At 45.1% G+C, this 6645-nt stretch overlaps 1 pseudogene; it reads left to right on the forward strand.

The window, feature by feature from the left end:
- Positions 1 to 2961: 2961 nt before the first annotated feature.
- Positions 2962 to 3547, forward strand: LOC110290112 (annotated as a pseudogene).
- The last annotated feature ends 3098 nt before the right edge of the window (positions 3548 to 6645 follow it).

A 6645-nucleotide genomic window follows, 5' to 3' on the forward strand; every position in this document is an offset into this window, starting at 1 on the left:
CGGTCTCAGTGTCTTCTTGGGTGCGCGGCTGNCCCGAGGCTTGAGTAAGTGCCTCCCTTTGGGAGTTTTGGAGTCTTTCAGTCCAAGCTCTGGACCATGAGGAATAGCAGTAGGACCCTGTGGATACCCATATGAAAGGATGCTCAAGCCTCTTATATGAAGTGGAGCTGTGATAGTCTCAATCCTAGATGTATACTTCCATATACTTTAAGATGATCCTTAGGTCACTTGTTATACCTGATTCAGTGGCAATGCTAAAAGACGGTCGAAGCGCTGCATTATGTAAGAACCAACAACAATAAAGGCAGTGCATGTTCAACCCAGGTCCTGATGCAGAACTGACTGTTGTTCTGGGGAAAACTGTAAATCAGAGTGGGGAGAAACACGGGCTGTGGAGCCGTGTGTGCTCTTCCCATGCCTTCCGTGTCTCACTGGGAACATGGCCATGAAGCCAGGCAGGGTGTGAGATATCTTGTCATCTCAGTCCTCAGGGAGTTTATTCAAGCCCTGCCTGGGCTACACAGCCAGGCCCTGCCAGGGGCGTTGGGGATGTGCCCCTACATACTAAAGTCATCCTGAAGATTGAGGTTACAAATAGGTTGAACAGAAGCAAATTAACAAATTAACAAGCAAAAATTCAGACACAGTTTTGGAAAACAGCGTTTTTTGTTACAGATGCTGAGCACCCTTCCATCCCAGTAGACTGTGGTGAGTGAGCAGTGATCGGGAGACTTTAAATAACCAATAGAATGAATGCCTGAGAAGGGAAACCACGTGAATGTTTAGCACGATTCAAGTCCTGTTGTGAACACGGACTGGAAAGAAATTCACTCCAATGTTAACAATGGCTGCCATTGGAGGGTGGGGTCACAGGCGACATTTCCCCCTACTGCTTCTGTAGACTTTTTGGATGTCTTTACATTTTAGTCATTTATGTGTAATTTTTATAATAAAACAGATATAAAGGATAAGCACGTGACAGCAAGGTTGTGCACACCCACACACTCCCTCACAGGTGCGTCTCCCTGAAAGGTGAGGCTGTAGAGTGCTGGCAGACAGTTTGACCTTGAGATGAAGGGACACACAGGCAGCAGAACACAGCCTCTCTGCCCCCCACCCACTCCAATGTCAGTAGCAGTCTCCAGTGTCAGCCAAGAATGCCACGAAGCTTGCAGAACTGTGTGGTTGCTTTTTCAGAGACGCGTGTGGGGTGAAATGCCAGGATCACTGTGATTTACTTTAAACTTCCTCAGAAAAACAATTGTGCACATAACTGTGTGGATAGGAGCTCTTTGTTCTCTTATTCTTTCTACTTTCCTGCTTGAGCTTCTTTTTTAAAACATAATTTTAAAATATGAGAGGTATTGAAGAGATTTCCCAGTGGTTAGAGTACTGGCTGCTCCGGACCTGGGCTCGAGTCCCAACACCCACATGTTAGCACACAACAACCATCTGGAACTCCAGTTCCAAGAGATCCCATGTCCTTTTCTGACCGCCATTGTACTGAATATATACAGGCAAAATACCCGTGAACATTAAATTTTAAAAATTAAAAATTAAATTATTAAATGAGATGTGTATGTGTATGTATATGTGTATATGTATATCCTTAGAGGTCAGAAGAGGGCATTGAATCCTTTGGAGCAGGAGATACAGGCTGCGATGAGCTGTCAGACTTGGATGCCATGTCCACTGTAAGAGCAGAAAGCTCACTTAATTAATGAGTTGTTGCTCCATCCAGTCTCTTAAGTGTGTGTGTGTGTGTGTGTGTGTGTGCTATGCAAGTGTGGTGCACATTTCTTTGTTCAAGAAGGCCAGCAGAGGATGTTGAATCTCTCAGAGCTATAGTTACAAGTGTTTATGGGAAACCCATCTCTTACGTGAGCGAAGAGATCCAAACTGCAGCCTTCATGCTTGTGTAACAAGAGTTTCTAACAACTGAACTATTTCTCCAGCCCATGCTTAATTTCACAATTTAAGAGAGCAGTGAGAGCTGGGTGTGGTGGCACACGCCTTTAATTCAAGTACTCGGGATTTCTGAGGCAGGCGGATTTCTGAGTTCGAGGCCAGCCTGGTCTACAAAATGAGTTCCAGTACAGCCAGGGCTATACAGAGAAACCCTGTCTCAAAAAACCGAGAGAGAGACAGAGAGAGAGAGAGAGAGAGAGAGAGAGAGAGAGAGAGAGAGAGAGTGAGCAGTGGGAAATGTTAGACCTGTTGCTAAATGTCCTACTGGTGCGGTCCCATTGGTTGAAAGCTGACTTTTCAATTCCATCTGATTATCAGTTATAACAACAATAGATAACAGGGTTGATGGTACTTGCCTATAATCCTGACACTTGGAACTGAGGCAGGAAAATTTGAAGTTTGAGGTCAGCCTGGACTGCATATAGAGACTATATCAATAATGGTAATAGTGGGGCTGGAGAGATGACTCAGAGGTTAAGTGCACTGACTGTTCTTCCAGAGGTCCTGAGTTCAATTCCCAGCAACCACATGGTGGCTTACAACCATCTGTAACGGAATCTGATGCCCTCTTCTGGTGTGTCTGAAGACAGCTACAGTGTACTCATCATATATAAAATAAATAAATAAAATCTTTTTAAAAATAATAGTAAAAGTGATAAGAAGAAAAATAATTATTTAAAAATTTAAAATTCTATAGAGGCTGGTTTGGTTTTTTGGTTGGTTGGTTTTTTTTTTTTTTTTTTTTTTTTGGTTTTTTGAGACAGGGTTTCTCTGTGTAGTCGTGGCTGTCCTGGAACTCACTCTGTAGCCCAGGCTGGCCTCGAACTCAGAAATCCACCTGCCCCTGCCTCCCGAGTGCTGGGATTAAAGGTGTGCGCCACCACGCCCGGCTGGTTTGGTTTTTTCTCTTCAAAATTTTCTTCCCTTTGTCCATTAAACAACTTAAGGGGGCTTTGCAGACACCACTGTCGCTTTTCGGCACTTGCTGCAGCCATGGTCAACCCCACTGTGTTCTTCAACATCACGGCCGATGACGAACCCTTGGGCCACATCTCCTTCGAGCTGTTTACAGACAAAGTTCCAAAGACAGCAGAAAACTTTCGAGCTCTGAGCACTGGAGAGAAAGGATTTGGCTATAAGGGTCTCTCCTTTCACAGAATTATCCCAGGATTCATGTGCCAGGGTGGTGACTTCACACGCCATAATGGCACTGGTGGCAGGTCCATCTACGGAGAGAAATTTGAGGATGATAACTTCTTCCTGAAGCATACAGGTCCTGGCATCTTGTCCATGGCAAACGCTGGTCCAAACACAAATGGTTCCTAGTTTTTTTATCTGCACTGCCAAGATTGAATGGCTGATGGCAAGCATGTGGTCTTTGGGAAGGTGAAAGAAGGCATGAACACTGTGGAAGCCATGGAGCATTTTGGGTCCAGGAATAGCAAGACCAGCAAGAAGATCACCATTTCCGACTGTGGACAACTCTAATTTCTTTTGACTTGCGGGCGTTTTACACATCAAACCATTCCTTCTGTAGCTCAGGAGAGCGTCCCTACCCCATCTGCTCGTAATGTCCTGTACTCTCTGCTCTCGCTGAAGTTCTTTGGGTTCCATATTTTCCTCATCCACCTTCAAGTCTAGCTGGATTGCAAAGTTAAGTTTATGATTATGAATAAAAACTAAATAAGAAAAAAAAAAACAACATAAGGGAAATGTCCTTGTGGCAATTTGAGGAGGTGGCCTTTGTGCTGCCCTTTGGATTCTAGCTGTTATCTTGAGCTACCTCTTGCACTGCATCCGTGGTATTCCAACTGCATCAGCTGCTGAAAAGCACAGCTACAGGAACTGAAGACTTGCTCCCACTGGCACTGGCTTAGAGTCACTACTCTCCTGGGAGCATGAGCCCGCTTGAGACCCAGCTGGCTGTTCACCACAGCTCCATAGGCTTTCTGTTCTTCAACAATCTCATAATATCCCCATCCTTACAGGAGAAACAGGAACTTCTGGATTGCTCCCATCTTGTGATCATCTTAAATTTAGCCCCAATTCAGGTGCCAGGCAAGGATGGGGTAAGAAGAGATGGGTGAGACCAACCATCTCCCCACTCTTTACATGCAGTGGCATCTCACAGGCTTCAAGTCCACTCTCCTTTCAGTGGCCAACTCTGCTAGCTGTTTTGTCAACTTCACTCAAGTTAGAGTCATCTATGAGGAGTGAACTTCAGTTGAAAAGATTACCCCATCAAATTAACCTGTAGGCAGCTCTTGGGGAGTATTTTCTTGATTAGTGATTGACGTTAAAGGATCCAGCCTTCTGTGGGAGGTGCCACCCCTGGGAAGGTGGTTCTGGATGGTGTAGGAAAGCAGGCTGGGCATGGGGATCAAGCAAGTAAGCTGCATTCCTCTGCATGTTCTCTGCCTCAGTTCCTGTCTGGAGTTCCTGCCTGTCGTATCTAGCACAGCTCCTAGGATGGACCTAACCAAGGTAGCAAGAGAATGAATAAAAAAGATAGACAGAAAAATGGACACACAGACAGAAAGTTGGTATTGAGTGGTCTGGGCTCATTCTGGAGAAACGTCAACACCCTGGAAGTTCAGCATGTCTGTTATATAGAGCTGAAGAGAGAGGTGGAGTTATTGCATACAGCTAGACAAGGAGATCCAGTAATGCTTATTATATAGATAAGCAAGTGTTGTGCCTGTTTGGGATCATGAACCCCAAAAGACCACCAAGGAGCTGACTCTGATGCAATCGCACTGGGGGTCTTTTAATTCAAGCTCAAGTTTGAGCTCACTGCAGACCCTGATGTAGCAGGACAGGAGAATGAAGCCCCAAGCCTAGCTTCAAGCAAGTCCTTATAGGGGCAAGCAAACAAGCAAGGGGGTTCCCAGCTTGGCACACATCTAACTGGGGGGTGGGGAGCTATTTATAGAATGTGTTGCCCACGAAAATGATTGGTTGGTGCTGAGAGCCAAACCAAAGACTTAACTTCTATTTTCCGCCTGATTGGTGGTTGTTAGGGAGTAACCTGGAAAGTAGTGATAGGTGTGGGTTTGTTGGGGAGTAACCCGGAGACTAGTGCTAGGTGTGAGCTTGTTGGGGAGTAACCTGGAGACTAGTGCTAGGTGTGGACTTGTTGGGGAGTAACCTGGAGACTAGTTCTAGCTTCAAGCTTGTTGGTTAATTCAAGTTCAAACTTAGGTCAGGTTCTCTAAGATGGAGCCTGAACCCAAGATAGAGTTGATCTGATCTCTCACAAGGAGGCAGAGTTTTTTGTATACAAATGGATCAAGGAGACAGATTTAGGTAATCTTGGTGGGAGCAGACTATGTAGGGGCCAGTCTTTAGTCCATAAACATCCAGGGCTACATAATTAGATTGTTTAAGAGAGGGGAGGGGAAGAGGGAGAGAGAAAGGGGGGTGGAAAGGAAGGGAAGGAGGTCAAGTGCCTAAGCCATCCTTACTTATCAATAAATAATTCTTGCTCATAAAGGCTTGCCTCAAGGAGCTTGCCTTTCTGGGACCATCAACAAACCAACAGTATCATAAACTATGCCCAACCACAGCCTCCTTTGTGTGACCCACCTTTAAATGACCTTATAGCCTTGTAAATATCCTTCCCTAAATTTCTTCACTGTAAGAACTCAACAAGTTGTTCTCACAAGTACAGAAAACAATGTATTTGGCTTTACTTGGATAAAATTTATTTTCTGGTGGTCTTCTAGAGAACTAGTGATGAACAGTCATAATTTACTATGCACAGAACACCAGCCCAAATGTTTTACACACTGACACTTCTGTTTAGTGACAGTTTTAATGTTATTGTTCCCATTTTACCCATGAAATTGAGGATTAGAAATGGAACAGCTTGTTAACAATTACACGGGGAGTAAGCGGCAGAACTCACTGTCAAACCCAGGGCTCCAGAGCCTGAGTCTAACCCCCTGGCATCGCCCCATTTGCAGTCTTTATGCTTGTAACAAGTTACACAGAACCTCAGTGAAACATTATGTCTTTTGTCTGCACATCTTAATTTGGGTAGGACTTGGTAGGAATAGCTTGTCTCTGTGACCCAGGGCACCACTGGGTGGCTGGAATGCTACTGTAAATCCTCTGGATGGCGGCTATTCTTCTGCTTGTCTGGCTATTGTTGCAAACCAGCCCCTAGGATCTCAGCTGCGCAATCGGCCAGAACGTGTGCTCTTCATGGGATCTGGGCTCCTTGCAAGGTGGTCATGGTGGCAGGCTTCCCAGGGCAAGCATTCCAAGAGAAACAAATTACTCCAGGAAGCCTAATTACTTTTTTGCTTTATTTTGTCTCTGTTCTTTGAGATGGAGTCTCATCATGTAGCCCAAGCTGGACCAAATCTCACTATGTAGCCCAGGCTGGCCTTGAATTCATGATCCTCTTGCCTCAGATTCCTGTGTTTGGAGAGCAGGCATAAGCTACCATGCCAGCTCCCATATTATCTTTCATGACCTTGGAATTCCCACAACCTCACAGGTGCCACTGCTGTCTGCCAAGGCAATCACAAAGCCCTTTTGTGTGCATTAGTTATCTTTCTATTGCTGACAGAAAACACCCCAACAAGGACAACATATAGAAGTACAAGTTTATTTGGGGTTATGGTTACAGAGCAGAGGCCACTGGCAGCAGACAAGGTAACAGAAACAGCA

Source organism: Mus caroli, chromosome 2 (assembly GCF_900094665.2).
Source record: "Mus caroli chromosome 2, CAROLI_EIJ_v1.1, whole genome shotgun sequence".
NCBI classification, from domain to species: domain Eukaryota; kingdom Metazoa; phylum Chordata; class Mammalia; order Rodentia; family Muridae; genus Mus; species Mus caroli.